A 19,313-nucleotide genomic window follows, 5' to 3' on the forward strand; every position below is an offset into this window, starting at 1 on the left:
ATGGGTCTAGGCAAGGATAGCCTCGGAAATGCCGACGTAGTCGATGTTAAGGGAAATCCGTACAAGTATGGATTGGGGTACGAACCCGGGATGCCGGGGAGGAGGAATGTGCTGTCAAGATTTCGGGCAGACAGAGTATGGCCCGGCCGTCTTAGCCAATCTTTCACCAGTGCCGGAATGGTGTCTGAGGAAGAAGTGGCCGCAGTAGGAGAGGAGTTCCCTCAAGACCCACCAAATTTCGTGCAACCATGCCACCCCGATTCCCAAGTGGGGAACTGGCGTGTGATAAGCCAGTCAGAAGTCTATACCGTTGATTCAATGTAATTAGAGCCTATAGATTTCCTTTCTCTTTTGTTTTGTGAAGCCTACCTTATTAAAATAACAAAGAGATCTTGTTTCATCTGTTCTTGAAGTTCCACCTTTTCTCATATCATTTTGCATGTTTTTGTTTATTTTCTCTTGTTTGGTATAGATATGAGGGTCGATTCTTTGAGGATCCTAACAATGAGGGTTTGACGATCGATTTCGACCGAGATGTAAGCCAAATGATGAACGAAGAAGAGGAGGAGGACGTCCTTTCACCAGAGTTGGAGAGGTTGATCACTCAGGAAGAACGTGAAATGAAGCCTCACCAAGAAGGAACCGAACTGGTGAACTTAGGGTCCGGAGAGGAAAAGAAATAGGTAAAAGTGGGAACCAGTATGACCGCACCTATCCGCCAAGGCTTGATAGCCCTTCTTGGAGAATATCAAGATGTCTTTGCATGGTCATACCAAGACATGCCCGGTCTGGATTCCGACATTGTGCAGCATAAGTTACCGTTGAATCCTGGGTCTTCCCCGGTTAAACAAAAGCTATGAAGGATGAGACCTGATATGTCTTTGAAGATCAAAGAAGAAATAAGAAAGCAATTCGATGCGGGTTTCTTAGCTGTGGCCCGGTACCCGAAGTGGGTGGCCAACATTGTCCTGGTCCCGAAAAAGGACGGCAAGGTTCAAATGTGTGTAGACTATCGGGACTTAAACCGAGCCAGTCCTAAAGACAATTTTCCTCTGCCACACATTGATGTATTGGTAGATAATACAGTTAAGTTCGCCCTTTTCTCATTTATTGATGGTTTATCGGGGTATAATCAAATAAAAATGGCACCCGAAGATGTAGAGAAGACCACTTTCGTCACCCTATGGGGGACGTTCTGCTATAAAGTGATGGCCTTCGGGCTCAAAAATGCTGGGGCAACCTATCAGCGGGCAATGGTGGCATTATTCCATGACATGATGCATAAGGAAATAGAGGTCTACGTAGATGACATGATTGCCAAATCTCGGACTGAGGATGAACACCTCGTCAATCTACGTAAGTTGTTTGGAAGGTTGCGGAAATACCAACTGAAGCTAAACCCAACCAAGTGTACCTTTGGGGTAAAGTCGGGAAAGTTGCTGGGATTTATCGTAAGTCAAAAAGGGATAGAGATAGATCCCGAGAAAGTGAAGGCCATCCTTGAAATGCCGGAACCACACACGGAGAAGCAGGTTCGGGGGTTCTTGGGCAGGTTGAATTATATCGCGAGATTTATCTCGCAACTCACCCTTACCTGTGAGCCCATTTTCAAGCTATTACGTAAGAACCAGGTGGTCCTGTGGAACAGTGACTGCCAAGAGGCCTTCGAGAAGATCAAACAAAGTCTCGCAAATCCCCCGGTGCTCATGCCACCTGTAACAGAAAGACCTTTTTTCCTGTACATGACCGTGTTGGACGAGTCTATGGGGTGCGTGTTGGGTCAGCACGATGATTCTGGGAGAAAGGAGCAAGCCATCTACTATCTAAGCAAGAAGTTTACCGCATGTGAGATGAATTACTCAATGCTGGAAAGGACGTGTTGTGCTCTGGTATGGGCATCACATCGGCTTAGGCAGTACATGCTCAGCCATACCACATGGCTTATTTCCAAAATGGATCCCGTGAAATACATCTTTGAGAAACCGGCCCTCACGGGACGAATCGCTAGGTGGCAGGTACTATTATTTGAATTCGATATCGTTTACGTCACCCAAAAGGCGGTAAAGGGAAGCTCCTTGGCAGATTATTTGGCCCAGCAACCCCTCCAGGATTATCGGCCGATGCACCCTGAGTTCCCAGATGAAGATATCATGGCCCTATTCGAAGAGAAGCGGACGCACGAGGACATAGACAAATGGATTGTTTGCTTCGATAGGGCATCTAATGCTTTGGGCCATGGAGTAGGGGCAGTCCTTGTATCCCCGGATGATCAGTGTATTCCTTTCACGGCTAGGCTAGGTTTTGATTGTACCAACAATATGGCCAAGTACGAAGCATGCGCCCTCGGGGTTCAGGCGGCCATTGATTTTGATGTAAAACTGCTCAAAGTGTATGGAGACTCAGCTTAGGTGATACGCCAGTTAAAAGGAGAATGGGAAACTAGGGATCCGAAGTTGATACCCTATCAAACTCACATCTTGAGGTTAGCCAAGTACTTTGACGACATTTCTTTCCACCACATACCTCGGGAAGAGAATCAAATGGCTGATGCATTAGCCACCCTGGCATCCATGTTTCAACTTGCCCCACACGGGGATCTGCCGTACATCGAATTCAGATCTCAGGGCAGGCCAGCATATTGTTATGCAATAGAGGAAGAGCGGGATGGGAAACCGTGGTATTTCGACATCAAACAATATGTCGAGAACAAAGAATACCCACCAGGGATTTCTGACAATGACAAAAGGACGTTGAGGAGATTGGCTACTGGTTTCTTTGTAAGTGGTACCATCCTGTACAAACGGAACTACGACATGACCCTCCTACGATGCATAGATGCCAAAGAGGCGAACTTCATGATTGAGGAGATCCACGAGGGTTCATTTGGGACACATGCCAATGGGCATGCCATGGCCAGGAAGATCCTTAGGGCCGGTTATTACTGGCTCACCATGCAGAGCGATTGTTGCGCCCATGTAAAGAAGTGTCATAAATGTCAGGCATACACGGACAATGTCAATGTTCTGTCACATCCTCTGAATGTTATGTCCGCCCCTTGGCCTTTTAAAATGTGGGGGATAGACGTTATTGGGGCCATCGAACCCAAGGCTTCGAATGGTCACCGCTTCATTCTTGTGGCGATAGACTACTTCACCAAATGGGTCGAAGCAGCTTCTTATACTAATGTCACGAGGAGTGTGGTAGTCAGATTCATCAAGAGGGAGCTAATTTGTCGAAACGGACTCCCTAGGAAGATCATCACTGACAATGGCACCAATCTGAACAACAAGATGATGCAGGAAATGTGCGAGGATTTCAAGAGGCTGCAAATAAAAATATTAAGAAGATTGTCCAAAAGATGACCGTGTCATACAAAGATTGGCATGAGATGTTGCCTTTCGCCCTACATGGATATAGAACTTCAGTACGAACTTCTACTGGGGAAACGCCGTATTCCTTGGTTTATGGGATGGAAGCAGTACTCCCATTTGAGGTAGAGGTTCCTTCTCAGAGGATAATAGCAGAGTCAGGCCTAGGAGAGTCAGAATGGGCTCAATCACGCTACGACCAACTCAACCTTATTGACTCAACCTTATTGAAGGTAAGCTTTTGACGGCCATGAGCCATGGACGTCTGTATCAATGAATGATAAAAAGCGAGTTTGACAAGAAGGTACATCCGTGCAAGTTTAACGAGGGGGACCTTGTGCTGAAGAAGATGTCCCACGCTGTTAAGGACAATCGAGGCAAGTGGGCCCTGAATTATGAAGGACCTTTCGTGGTGAAAAGAGCTTTTTCTGGGGGTGCTCTGATACTCACCAACATGGATGGCGAGGAGCTGCCCTCGCCCGTGAACTCCGATGTCGTTAAACGATATTACGCTTAAAAGTCTGGGGCAATCAAGAGGACCGTTGCATGTTTCTTATTTCTGAGTTTTTTCTCGTTCTTCTTGGTTTCCTCTAGGGATTCCCATTCACTGTATTTTTCTCGTTTCTTTAAAAAGAAAAGATGGGCGAGGTTTCAGTCCTCCCTTTGGTTTCAAAACCTTGTGTTTAGTTTGTAATAACCTGAGCCCTCTTCGCTCGGTTCATGGGGTGCCCCAAACGCTTAAATTTAAAACGGAACCTAATCAGCCTTCACTAAGGAAATCATCGCATTAGAAACATTCATACATGCACATGCACATGCATATCTTGTGGTAGCAGGGAGCAGAATCGTCTTAGGCCACGGTCAAAAGTCAAGACAAGTCAATGGCAGAAGTCAACCAAGGTAAGACGATGACCGGTCACGATTGGCTGCGTATTGTTTGTCTCCTACTTGCAGGTACTTAGGGATGGAGGCAAATGGAGGATAGGGTCACGGCCGACCGTCGTCTCTTCCCGGCACTAGACAAGCGGATAACGTCGCTGCAAGACAGCCCAGTATCCTTTGAATTCATAGTATTTTATTACTATTGTTTGTTTTAAATAAGTAATCGACGCCTAACTTTAACTTAAGTAGGTTCAAGTAGGCAAACGCTAAACCATAAGGGGGGGGAGGCATGATTAATGTTTCCCCTTAAAAAAAAATTGTAGGTTAGCTCGCCTGGGCGAGCTGAGCTCGCCTGGGCGAGCAACCCCTGCATTCAAAATATAAAAACGAGGGAGGGGAACGTTTTTGTACCCAAAAACTTCCCCCCTCCCCCCCATTCAAAAGAGAGAACTCGCGAAGGCTTGCGTTTTTTGCTCCCCCAAGTCACTTTTGGTTGAATTTTGCTTTCTTTTTGGTATTTTTATTCACTCCAACAAGTAAGTATTCAATCCTTGAGTTTTTTTAGCTTCCCATTGGTGTATTTTCTTCATCTTTTGGTGCTCTAAATTGTGAGAACGTGCTTATATTTGTGGGGCAGTTTTGGGTTGTTTTTATGCTTGATTTATTGAGTTGAGGATTTGTGTGAGAAGGCCTTAGGCCTATGTTGTATTTTGAAGCAATGGGGCATGCCACATTGCCCCCATTCTCTTGCAATTTATGTCCAAACGTGCGCCCACCAAGTGCTCGGTGAAATGCCCCAATGGGGTGTGAATGTGATTTTGTAAAAATAGGATTGTGGGACTTTTTTATGTATATAGGGACAGCATAGGAGATTCAAAATAGGTGCCCAAATGAAATTCCAAGCTTAGGAACCCAAACTTGTAGCTTCAATGCAAGGAAACATATTCATGGCTAAGAACCCAAATTTTGGTTTTAGAATTAGAAAAGCATGAAAATTAGGACTTGCTTGTGAGAGTTTTTGCTCGAATTTGGGCTGCCCCATGTTTGATACTTTGCATAGAGGTAGCATGGAGAACACCTTGCAATAGTGTGTATATATAGGTAAATAAAAGGGGCATGAAATTCTTTGCAAAGGGTGAATGAATATTGAGGTCGCTTCCCAAATGAATGTATGATAGCACAAAATTCCCTTTTAAATGCAAGTGTGTGCATAATGCAAATAGCTTGCCAATATGCATAAGTGTGAGTGAAACAATAAAAGTTTGTATGATATATATTTCAAATATATGTAGGTAGTTTGTAATAGCAAATGTTTAGGATGTAATTAAGTGTAAATTTTGACGCAATGCCTTGAGCATAAAAGTGTATGTTCTTTTCATAATGCATATGTATGTGTGACAATTAGAATGTGTCGGATGTCCTTGTATGTTGGCATAAATAGTAGGATATTCTACACATACGCGTGTGCATAAATAGATTACATGAGTTCGTCCTAAAATCAGAGGGATTAGCATGTCATTTTTATGTTAAGATAAGCATTATCTTGTAAAACTAACTTCCCAAATGTTTATTCTCACAGGAAATGGCCCCAAGGAAGCTTGCCTCGAAGAGATCCAGGAAGGATAAAGCGGTTGAAGGAACCAGTTCCGCTCCCGAATATGACAGTCATCGTTTTAGGAGCGCTGAGCACCAGCAGCGCTTCGAGGCCATCAGGGGATGGTCATTTCTCCAGGAGCGACGCGTCCAGCTCAGGGATGACGAGTATACCGACTTCCAGGAGGAGATAGCTCGCCGGCGGTGGGCATCGCTGGTTACCCCCATGGCCAAGTTCGACCCAGACATAGTCCTCGAGTTTTATGCCAATGCTTGGCCTACAAAGGAGGGTGTACGAGATATGCGATCCTCGGTGAGGGGTCAGTGGATCCCATTCGATGCGGATGCTCTCAGCTAGTTCCTGGGATATCCTTTAGTGCTGGAAGAGGGCTAGGAGTGCGAGTATGGCCAGAGGAGGAACTGGGCCGATGGGTTTGATGAGGAGGCTATCGCCCAATTGCTGTGTATACCAGGGCAGGATTTTGCCTGGACTGCTGCTGGAAGACGGGTGCGGATCATGCGCACCAATATGACCACCCTGACCCAGATATGGATGACGTTGCTGCTCAGCAACATCCAGCCCAGCGATCATAATTCCGACCTCCCCCTGCCGAAGTGTCAGCTGGTGTACGCCATCCTGACACGGATGAGCATTCACGTGGCTCAGTTAATCGCTGATGCCATCTATCTATTTGCAGGTATGGCGCCTACCAGGCACCCTCTAGACCCGGATCAGTCCAACAGGGCCCTGGGATTTCCCGCTTTGATCACAGGACTCTGCCAGTCGTTCGGAGTCCCCGTCGCACCTAGCAAGGTGATTCGGCCGCCCATCACCCGAGCTTTTATTGAGAAGTATTGCACGCAAAGACAGGCCCAGGGGGATGCTCGCAGGCCGCAGACGCGCCGCCACCTCATCAGGCTGGCCCAGCTGGATCATTTGATACGGAGCAGTATTTACGGCATTTGGTTCGCCAGCAGGCGGCCAACCACCGGGCGCATGTACAGACCCATGATTGTATTTACCAGTTGAGCCTCAGCCTGCAGAGCCAGGGTTTTACTTCCTTTCCATGCCCTACTCCGGATCAGTTCAGGGCAGAGGTCACATGGCTCGGAGATTGGCCTGAGGCCCGGGCAGGAGAGGCACCAGCAGAGGCCCCCGACGAGGCAGATGAGGCCCGCGAGGACGAGGAGATGACCGATTTGCTTGATTTCTTGGGAGGGAGCGAAGCCACATGATTGGGAGATCCCTAGATCCGTATTTCTTTTTATGTTATGTTTATGTTTCCATTTTTTCCTGTTACATATCATCTTATTTTTGTTTAACTAAGGGACTAACGTTTGTTTCGTGTTGATTGACTTTTGTTTTGTACATACATATCGTTTGAGTCGTTACATTAGTACTTTTTTCGCTGTTGTCAATAGTGTTTGTAGAAATTCCAGAATCGCGTAGAATTTTTTCATTTAGGAACGTCGTCCTAAAAATAAAATGAACCAAAATCATGATAAAAAAGAGAGAAGTGTAGTGAATAAAATGTCTGCGTATATAAAGAAAAAGGAAAATGTGCATAGAAGGGTTTTTATAAAAAATACGTATAGAGGGATTCTTATGTGTGTGAACGAGTGTATATAAAGAAACTTTTGTATGAACCATAGGTGTGCGTTGGAGAAAAACGAAAAAGAGCTTTGAATGTAAATAGGGTTTAACCATGTGACGTAAAGAGAGAGAGAGTTCCAATGCATATACAGAAAAAGTTTGTCATGTATAAGAGTGTAGATATACAAAGAAAAATTTCTTTGTAGAGGACCATAGGTGTATAATTTTGTGAATATATAAAAATGAAACAAAAAGGAAAAAGAAAGAAAGACTGCGAAGGTCGACATGTTATAGTTAAGAAGTATAAATCATTCGTAAAGAGCAAACGTATCTTCTGGAAACAAGGGACTGATGCTAAGATTTTATTTTCCAGAATAACCGAGATAAGAATGGATGAATTCGTTGAACTGATGGGAGAACATAATTTGGAAACATTGGGTCGATTTGTGTAAATTCCCAACCGTAGTATCACAATGCCATAAACGGAATGCTTGAGTGCCCACCTGGCTGTAGCCGTGACTACTTTTGCACGTTGTTTCCAAATCATCATTGTCGCGCGTGCCTTATGGAATAATATGGAGGTTCGGCCCGAGACCGACACCTTGACACCCAAATTTGTTTTGCCCAGATGTCAAGATTGGTTTCCCACAATAAAAAGCCCCATGGAAACACAACCATAGACTCTTTTGAACCTTGGCCTATCAAAAGAAACCTCATCCTTTCCCCCGAAGCAAAGGACAACGGAATCTCCTCAAGGGAGAGCGAATAGAATGCTAAAATCTGATTTCCCAAAGAAAGAAAAGGAAGAAATAGAAAGAAAAGAAAAGAAAAAAAATGAAAAAAAAATGAAAACAAAAGGAGAAGAAGGATTCCCGATCAAAGGTCGGGAGAAAGTAAAAAGGAAAAGATCGGAGGAAAACAGAGTAATTCTCGATCAATGAAAGAAAGAGAACAGGAAATCTTTAGACCAGATGAATTGTCGGCAAGATAAGTGATTGCCGGTAAAGGAAGACCCGTTTTCGGTGTCTCTTCCTTTCGAATCGTCGTTCTCGACTGGCGATATCCCGCCCCACATAAAAAGGAAAAGACCAAAACACTCAGCTTTCTCTCCAAAACACTACCCATGAGAAAATCCTATTGGTCCGTGATCGTACGTTTGATCTTTGATTCGATAGGAAATCGTGTGCAAAATAAAGTCATGGTGCAGTTATGGTTTGGGATTAGGGTAAAACACTGGCCTGTGTGAGTTTTTATACGCTATGAGTGATTTATTCCTAGTTTCAGCTTAACCCGATGTTTCCCCTGCATGTTCATTTAAAAGCTAAATGTTGACATCCTACCCTTCATTTTCGGTTACAAGGAAGATTACACTTGGCATGAATATATTGTTTCTCTAAGATATGGTGCTCTCGCGAATGATTTATTTATTTTTTTCTTTGCAAAAAGCAGGTTCGCCTTTTTAGGTGGAAAAACCCGGTGGACCGTTCGGTCCTGCCAACAAATCTTATTCGGAGACCCATGAATTGATTGCCTAGTGCTGTTCATGCGTCCTCCACCATCGAGTCTGGAGCCCCGCGAATTGATTGCCTAGCGCTGTTCGCCAATTCTCCATTCTCCAATCTTATTCGGAGACCCATGAATTGATTGCCTAGCGCTGTTCGCCAATTCTCCATTCTCAATCTTATTCGGAGACCCATGAATTGATTGCCTAGCGTTGTTCATGCGTCCTCCACCATCGAGTCTGGAGCCCCGCGAATTGATTGCCTAGCGCTGTTCGCCAATTCTCCATTCTCCAATCTTATTCGGAGACCCATGAATTGATTGCCTAACGCTGTTCATGCGTCCTCCACCATCGAGTCTGGAGCCCCGCGAATTGATTGCCTAGCGCTATTCGCCAATCCTCCATTCTCCATAGTTTTTATCGTCAAGAGCGGATCCTCTTGACTGGGAAATGTGATCTTTGTTATTTTGCCGATTGTTTCCTTTGCCAAACGTATATATGTATATTATATTGCTGTTGTTTTTGTTGTTGTTTGTATTTTGTTTTGTGTTGCGCAGAAAAAAAGGAGTAGAGATGAGAGTCGTCATAGACTAATCACGGAAAGGGCAAGGCGGACGAAATCAGTGTCTTATCTTTGCTTTCCTCTTATCTCCGATAAGAGGTAAGTAAAGAGGGGCAACTGTCATACCCTAATTTCGTCCGGGGATTATTACTTGATGATATGCAACCTTTGATTGGCCACTTTGAGATACTTGGCACCCTTTGTTGCACAATATGTGAAGTCCCGAGACGTGCCGGAAATCAAAAGGAAGCAGGCTTATGCGATCCGTGAAATTCCGTAATGTGACAGAAATCGAAAGGAGGTGTTTTTGCGCAACCCATGAGTTTCCGTAGCTTCTTCGAAAGCTAAAAAAGGGTAAATACATAATCCGTAAGGATTCGTAACCTTGCAGAAGGAAAATAAGTATCGTTATGAAATTCGTAAAGTTTCGTAATGTTACGGAAAAAGAATTACCAAAAAAAGTAAAAGTGGGGTGCATTTAGTAAAAAGGGGGGTACAAATAGTAGTCAGACCCACTTGGGCCTTCCAGTTTCTTCCTCCAGAAGGAGGTTGCTTCTGGAGGAAGCAACCTTGCTCGCCTGGGCGAGCTGGGTGGTATGCTCCTCCCCTATTTTGCTATAAATAGGGAAGGAGTGAAGAGGAAAGGGGTTCGGCCTTCTTGGCACTTCTGATTCTCTCGAAATTGCTGAGGAAAATTGTTTCCTTGAAGAAAATCCAAGCCGAGGCGCTTCCGTAACGTTTCCGTGAGTAATTACGCGAAGATTTCCAACCGTTCTTCGACATTCATCGTTTGTTCTTCGTTTTCTTCAGTCTTCAACTGGTAAGTACCTCAAACCGAGCGTTTCAATTCATTCTATGTACCCGTGGTGGTCCCCATTTTGTTTCATGTATTTTTATTCTCATTTTCATTTACTTTCCGTACCCCCTTTTGACGTGCTTCAGTAATTTATTTAAGTCATTTCTCGCCTAATAAAAAAAAAATTCCACCGATCATTTGATTTGTAATATCCGTTAATTTTAGTTAAAATGAATTCCGACTGTTCAGTCGTGCCGTAACCACGTTGGAAATAAAAAAAGAGGTAAAATAATAATATAATAATCAAAATACCCTTTTAGTAAAATAAAGCGAAAGAATCAATTGGACGTTTTCTCCTTGGGATTTCTCATTCTTAATCGAATTGACTAATAACTAAAGTGAAACTAAGGTTAAAATCAACTCGCCTAGTCAAGCTCGTCTACAAAAAAAAAGGGGTCACTTAATGGGGTTTGAAAGTTTATCATTTCAGTTTTCCTTATCGAGTAAATGGATCATTTTTAAGGTCCAACGCCTTAAAATGATCACCTTTCAAGTAAAAAGAATCACTTGATTCACCCTTAAGAAAGAACTACGTAGGTCTGATTTCCTCTTAGATGGAGGGTACGTAGGAGCAAAAGCCTCGCTTTTGTTGACCTCAAAAAATAAAAAGAAATAAAAGGTAAAATAACAATTTCACAATTCTAAAAAATAGGTTGTTGTCCTTTGAGACAAATGTGAGAGGTGCTAATACCTTCCTCAAACGTAAATACAACTCCTGAACTTAGAATTTTCATTTTGACCGGTTTCCTTCGGTTTTTCCGACGTTTTCCACAAATAAACGTTGGTGGCGACTCCGCGCATCTTTCCTCCATTGGAAAGCGCACCCGTGAGCCTCGCCTTCGCTCGCCCGCAAAAGGGCATGTTGCGACACTACAAAAAAGTATGACAAACCTAAGGTGTCCCATATGAGTACCTAAGTTTGTATTGAAACTAAAAATAAGAACAACCCTACCTAATGGGTCCCTATGTACACACACCATGAAAATGTTAGGTGTGTAACACCCTGATATATATATCTATATATTATTAGTAATTATGTTTGATGTTTGATTATTTGTTGCGTTATTTTCATCTGTAATTATTTTTAAGGAAGTTAATTTAGTTAATAGTGGGGTAGATAGATAAGGATTTTGAGAAAGCTTCTCAAAGAAGCCACGAGGAAGCTTCTAGAGGAAGCCTCTTAATGAAGCTTCTAGAGAAAGCTACACGAAGCTGCCTCGATAAAAACGCTGCCCCGCCTTCATTAACCGTTGGATCTTCTCGAAATTTGGTCAGCAACTTCACGAAACACTTTTCCATGATCGGACCGTTGGCATCTTTGAGAAGATGTCTGGAGTGTGCTAGAAGCCTCTTAATGAAGCTTCTGGAGGAAGCCTCTTAATGAAGCTTCTAGAGAAAACTACATGAAGCTGCCTCGGTAGAAACGCTGCCCAGCCTTCGTTAACCGTTGGATCTTCTCGAAATTTGGTTTGCAACTTCACAAGACACTTTACCAGGAGTTAACCGTTGGGATCTTTGAGAAACTATCTGGAGTGTGCTAGAAGCTTCCGTTCCCGAGAGCATCTCTTATTTAAGCATTTCAGCCTTTGCTTTCTTGTAGCTTAGGAAAAATGCCATTTCTTCTTCTTTCTTTCTTCCAAATCCATTTCTAAAGTTCCAAGTACTTTCTCCATCACCCACATCCACCATTAGCCACCACAAACCATCATTGTTCTCCATTGAAAACCCACACCGAGAGGAACCCTTCAACCGAAGCAGAATTTCCAACTTGGCTTGCAGTTTCGGTAGAGAACGAAAACCCTAATCTGATCTTTCGTTTTCTTTCGAGGTAACCATGGTTCTATGCTTGTTTCTTGTTAGTTTCATCTTGTCTTTGCATCTTTTCTAACTTTGCAATCGTCATTGCATGTCTTATGCTTCCTTTGAAAAACCTTAGAGAAAGAGACTTCGTAAACATTATCCTTTCATGAAATGCATGTTATTTTCGTAACCTACACTGAACCCCGGTCATATTGGCGTGGTCGGAATTTCCAAATTACGTTCCTTTGTAAAACCTGAAATACTCTCAGCTCTTTCATGTAGTGATGTGGGTGTTTGACCCAGAGCACTGTTACTAGCTTTGTTTTCTTAAATCCATACCAAGTCTCCTTCATTTTGGCATGGTAGAGGCTTGTGTGGAATCGACAAGCAAGGACAAAAAGGAATCTTCAAGTGACGCGACGAGGAATCCGTGGGGTAGCTCACTATAGGTAAGGGGAGTTTATTATAAAATTTACCATTTTAACACCATAGTTAGGGTCAGGGAACCTAGCTATGAGGATATCTGCCTGTCCCTGTTGCATGCTGATTTTTCTTCAAAGAAAATTACGTTTTAACTAATGGGATGCGATATATATATGTATTGTGATGAATGATATTGTTTTGGCTGTTTGAAGACTGTGCGTGTGGAAATGATATTGTTGTGTTTGTTTGAATTGTTGTTGATGTTGCTATTGAGGATTTTAATTGATATGTGATGATAATGATGATATTGATTTGAGATGACATTGTTAATAAAGACCATGTCAACATGAATTGTTATTATTGATGAATATGTGAATATGAAATGAGGTTGTTGTTGTTGTTGATAACGTCATTGAGATGAGATGATATTTATGTTGTGAATGACATGGAAATACGATTTGTTCATTGATGTTGGAAATGCATTGGCATGTGCATGTTGTGTATGTTCGTGGGGGGCACTGTGCACTGACCTTTCAGGGTCTTTGGCACTATCTTTTGGCCACGTTCATACGTTGGATGTTGTGTATGATCGTGGGGGGCACTGTGCACTGACCTTCCAGGGTCTTTGGCACTAGCTTTTGGCCACGATCATACGTCGTATGAAGTGTATGTCATGGGGGGTAGAGTGCACTGACCTTGTCGGATGGCCCAGACGTGGGTAACTAGCGTGGTTAGAGAATCTAAGCATTCCTGAGGGGATGCTTAGGTGCTTTAATTGGTCCATGGTCTTTGGCATTTACTTTTGGCCGTGATCATAGCTCATACGACACAGGAAATAGAGTAACTGTGGCCAAGTGTACTTTGTACTAGGGGGCTGTCACCTGGTAGGGAACACCTTTGGGCTCCCAGGCTGATCACCTATGGGAGGGGGGCTGTTACATGCACAACCGGGTGGTCTCGACAAACTCAGCACAGTTCCCTAAGTGAGAGTGTCGTGTGGACACGCTTAGGCTATTTCCTGAGATTTGGTTGTTGTTGGTACGTACCACATTGCATCTGAGTGTTGAGTTAGGTGCATGCATCATTCTGTGCAGTCTTGATTGGGTCCATGGATGGATGATGAGTAATTGTTGGATGTGAATGATGAATATTTGTTGGATATGAGTGTTGAATAATGATTGTTGTGTATGCTTATCATGTTTGCCTATGTTCCTTGCTAATTGTGGTTATTTGGAATTGGTATTGGTTCTTTTATAATAAACTCACCCTTGCAATTTTGTATCGTGTGGTTGATACCTGTGATGATCACGAACCTTGTTCGTGGGAGCAGAATGACAGTGGCAGGGTGTAAGGAGTAAGATTCTGGTGAGGAGCCGCCGAGCCGACGTGATGACGTTGGCGTTATTTTGGGAGAGAGTTGTGTTTTGTAATCAACTCCTCCGTAGTTGGTTTTTAAGTTTTATTTTGTAGAGTTAAAGATTTAAAACTGGAATTTTAATTATAGATATATGGACATATTTAATTTTCGTTATGTGTATGACATATACCGAATTATTGTTTCTATGTAATTATGCATATTCACTTAAGTAATGGCGTGTTGTTGGATGAATTTATGTTGTGACAAAATCACTTCTATTTTCATAATCAAAAAATTAAGGGAGTTCTTTTTATAAAAATTGAAATTATCGAAAATTAGAGTGTGGATACCGTAGCGACGAGGCGGGTCGTTACAAGGTGCACGAGTGATTTTACAAAAGAGGGTTGCACCACTCAAAACATTAGTCATACCACCTATTTTAGGGACTTGGTGCCTAATAATACCTATTTTGGGCACCAACAAAGCACAAGGATTTAAGCTCTTGCAAACCAAACCCTCATCCAACAACTTCTTTACTTGAGGAATAAACTCAAGCCCAAGAGGTGTGGCAATGCTAGCAAGTGTCTTTTTACAAAAGAGAAAATGTGGAGGTTGTCTAAGAGGGAAAGTTTCTTTAATGTTTGTGTTTATTGTAAAATGAGTTTCCTTCTTAGCTAACCTCTTAAAGGAGGCACTTACCTCCTTACACTTCTTTTTAACCACTAATGGTTGTCCTTCTTCTTTGGGGTAGATTTCTTCACTAGATTCTTCCCCTTTTGCTTCTTCACTTTCACTAGAGGAAGGTGAAGTAGTAGCCTTATCTTGGCTACTATAAATGTCTTGGCCCCTCATAATCATGGTTTTTATGGTGGGGTATTGAGAAGTAATGTGTCCTCTTCCAAGACATTTAAAGCACTTTATAGAGCTGGTTTTCTCTTGCATACTAGCCTTAGGGGCTTGCTTTTCTATTGTCTTCCCCTTATCAACTTTGGGCTTAGAAGGTGTCACCCCTAAGATGCCTTGACCTTGGTCTTTCTTTGGATAAGAGTGAGAGCCATAAGATTTTGACCTAGACTTCTTTTTAAGTTATTGCTCTATCCTTATTTCCCAAACTAAGTTTGCCTTTACATTGTCCTTCCCATGGAAGTATGGGAGGTTAATGTTAGCCTCTTGAGGCTTTCTTTCCTTTTCTCTTCTATAGGAGTGAGGTCTAAGATGTGACCTATGCCTTCCTTCATAATAGTCACGAAGTTCTTTACTAGGCTCTTGCAAGAGTTATGACTACTATAGGAGACATGTTTTTCTCTTTTCATTTCTTTCATTATTTTTCTTCTTTCTTCCTCTCTTATTTTCTTTCTTTCATCTTGACTTATTTCTTCCACTCTTTTTTTTCCTTTTTCTTTTCTCTCTTGTTTTGCTTTCCATAACTTGAGGGAACTCAACTCATCTAAGATTTTAGATAAAGGGTCTTTATGACTAGTACCCTCGCCATTAACACTAGATGAATGATGACTCATGTTGGTTCCTAAGTTGTGGTTCTTTCTTGTTGGAGGTTTGAAAGCAAAAGGTAAAAGAAACTATGGTTGAAACTAGCCAAAATAAACATTAAAAGATGTGTGAAAGATAAGGTAAAAAACTAATTGGTAAAAGGAAAGCTATCAAGGTGGTTTGACAATGGAAGGTAAAGGAAATAAGCTATGAAAGTAAGCAAGAAATGTAAACTAGGCGAATCCTAAGAGTGTTTGGATGACCACATTCAAGGTTCCCAACAAAACACTCACTATCCTAAGGAAAAATTGCCTAAAATTATTACACACAAATGAAAGTTTGGTAACCTATTGGAGGCTTCCCACACACTTCCAATGAAAGGCCTTTTTGTTACAAAACTTGAAAGTAATGAAGGTAAGTAAATTTCAAATTACAAAATTACAAAACGGCCCTCAATTTTGATGGTTGTTCTCTCTTTGGTGATTCACTCGATTTGGAGTGCTTCTTAGTGTAAAAGCAAATGACTTTGATGTTTGGATGATGATCATGATGATTTGATGCAAATGCGCTTTTCAAGTTTAATTCAAGACAATGATTCAAGAATACGAGACACAACATCAAGATGATCACTAGTATTTTAGGAAGGGAATTCCTAATTAAAATAGCAAAAGGTTTGGCCAAGTAATTTAATTTAAAAAGTGTTTTTCAAGAGATTTACTCTCTGGTAATCGATTACCAGAGGATGTAATCGATTACCAGTGGCCAAAAATGGTTTACAACAGCTATTAAAAAATTTGAATTCAAATTTTAGACTGTGTAATCGATTACACAATATTGGTAATCGATTACTAGCAGTTAATAAACGTTTTAATTCAAATTTTAAAACCTGTAATCGATTACACAAATCCTGTAATCGATTACTAGAGGAGATTTTCAGAAAATGATTTCTAAGAGTCACATCTTTTCAAATGGTTTTTACATGGCCACCAAAGGTCTATATATATGTGACTTGAAACACGAATTTGCTTAGATTTTTTCATAACAAAAAGTCTTATTCTCTCAAAGAGCAAAAACATTTCATCCTCTTAAGAATTCCTTGGCCAATACACTTGCAATTCAATAAGGAATTAATTGAGTGCTCAGATTGTAAAATCTATCTCTTTCAAGAGAGATTTTTTCTTCTCTTCTTTCTAAATTCTCAAAGGGGATTGAGAGACCGAAGGTCTCCTGTTGTGAAGAAATCTGAACACAAAGGAAGGATTGTCCTTGTGCGTTCAGAACTTGTAAAAGGATTTTACAAGATAGTGGAACTCTCAAGCGGGTTGCTTGGGGACTGGATGTAGGCACAAGGGCGTGGCTGAACCAGTATAAAACTGAGTTTGCACTTTCTCTTCCCTTAAACTCGTTTATTTATTATTGATTTATATTTATATTCAGATTGTTCTATTTGAATCATTATTTAAAAGTTAATTTTTAAGGGAACTTGCAACTTGCATTGAAATTGAAATAGAATTTTTAATTGGGGAAATAGCTTGCAATATCTTAATTCAACCCCCCTTCTTAAGATATCTGAGGTCACTTGTCGAACAAGTGGTATCAGAGCTTCATTCTTGTATAAAGTTTAGAAGCTTCAAGAATAATGGCCTCAGCAAACTTCTTATTTCCAGAAGGAAATTCAATCAATAGACCTTCAATCTTTAATGGAGAGGGTTACCACTACTGGAAAACCCGAATGCAAATTTTTATTGAGGCAATAGACTTAAATATTTGGGAAGCCATAGAAATAGGGCCTTATATACCTGCCACAATAGATGGAAGCACAACAAGTGGAAGCACAACAATAGAAAAACCTAGAGATAGATGGTCTGAAGAGGATAAAAGACGAGTACAATATAATTTAAAAGCCAAAAACATAATTACATCTGCCCTGGGAATGGTTGAATATTTCAGGGTTTCAAATTGTAAGAGTGCTAAGGAAATGTGGGACATAACAGATGTGAAAAGATCTAGGATAAACACATTAACTCTTGAATATGAACTATTTAGGATGAATGCAAATGAAAGCATTCAAGACATGCAAAAGAGGTTCACACATATAGTAAATCAACTTGCAGCCTTAGGGAAAGATTTTCAAAATGAAGATCTCATAAACAAAGTATTAAGATGTCTAAGCAGAGAATGGCAACCTAAAGTAACAGCCATTACTGAATCAAGAGATTTATCTAACATGACTCTTGCTACTCTATTTGGAAAGTTACAGGAACACGAAATGGAATTGTTGAGATTAAATCAACATGAAGAAAATGACAAGAAAAAGAAGGGAATTGCTCTTACAGCCTCATCTTCAATCCAAGAAGAAAGTGATAAGGAAATTGATCTACATGAAGATGATGATCTTAGCCTTTTTGTAAAAAGGTTCAACAAGTTTCTGAAAGTCATAGGAAGTCAAAGGCGACCAAATTTTAAATCTAAAAGAAGGACAAAAATCTCATCTTCTACTCCAAAATGCTTTGAATGCAATCAACTGGGACATCTGAGGGTTGATTGTCCTATCTTCAAGAAAAAGATGGAGAAATCTGAAAAGAAAAATTTTAGTGAAAAGAAAATGAAGAAAGCGTACATCACATGGGATGACAATGATATGGAATCTTCTGAAGATTCACAAAATGAAGAGATAAACCTCTGTCTAATGGCTAAAAGTTATGAAAGCGATGAAGAGGTAACATCTTCAAATAACTTATCCATTTCTTTTGATGAATTACAAGATGCATTTGCTGATTTGCATAAAGAGTCAATCAAACTTGCAAAGTTAGTTTCATCTTCTAAGAAAACATTTTCAGATTTAGAAAATGAAATTTCAAAATTAAATAAAGAATTAGATCATCTTAGAACTAAAGTCTCAAATTTCTAAATCAAATGAAAAAGTGTATATCTCTACTATTTCTGACAAGAAAATATCTGATTCTTGTAGTTGTTGTGGAAAATATGAAAAAGAAATTAAAGATTTGAAAAACTCACTTGCAAAATTTTCTTATAGTAAAAATAATTAAATGTCATATTAGGAAAACAAAGATGTGTTTCTAATAAGGCAGGAATAGGATATAAACCTGAAAAACAACAAAAATTTCATAAAAACCTCTTTACTTCCACACAAAAGTATAATTCTAGTTCTATAACTTGTTTTTACTGTGGAAGAAAAGGGCATGGCACATCTACTTGTTATTTTAAGAAAAACTACAACAACATTAAAATGATATGGGTCCCAAAAGGATCTTCAGTCTACACTAACACACAAGGACCCAATAAAGTTTGGGTACCTAAGTCAAAAACTTGATTATGTAGATGTCTTTGAGGAAGGAATGGTACATAGATAGTGGATGTTCAAAACATATGACTGGAGATGCATCAAAGTTCACACATATCTGTCCCAGGAAAAGCGGGCATGTAACTTATGGTGACAACAACAAAGGTAGAATTCTTGGAGTTGGTAAAATAGGTACAGATTCTTCAAACTCCATTGAAAATGTTCTACTTGTTGAAGGTCTTAAGCACAGCCTACTTAGTGTTAGTCAATTATGTGACAAAGGCTATCTAGTATCATTTGATTCTCAAAAATGTCTTATAGAACATAAGCATGAGATTAATATAAAGCATGTAGGATATAGAGTCAACAATGTATACATGATAGACTTAAGCCTAAAACTAGATAACAATCATTGTTTTCTTAGCAAAGATGATGATCCATGGTTATGGCATAAAAGAATTGCTCACATAAACATGGATCACTTAAACAAATTAATTTCAAAAGATTTAGTAGTTGACTTGCCTAAATTAAAATTTGAAAAAGATAAACTATGTCATGCATGTCAAAAGGGAAAACAAACTAGAG

The 19,313-nt window shown here is 40.7% G+C and overlaps 1 pseudogene; it reads left to right on the plus strand.

Annotated features, from left to right (window-relative positions):
• LOC100786550 (serine/threonine-protein phosphatase PP1-like) overlaps positions 1–19,313 on the plus strand; it is a 45,815-nt pseudogene continuing 26,502 nt past the window's right edge.

The sequence above is a fragment of the Glycine max genome, chromosome 7, assembly GCF_000004515.6.
Source record: "Glycine max cultivar Williams 82 chromosome 7, Glycine_max_v4.0, whole genome shotgun sequence".
Lineage (NCBI taxonomy): Eukaryota > Viridiplantae > Streptophyta > Magnoliopsida > Fabales > Fabaceae > Glycine > Glycine max.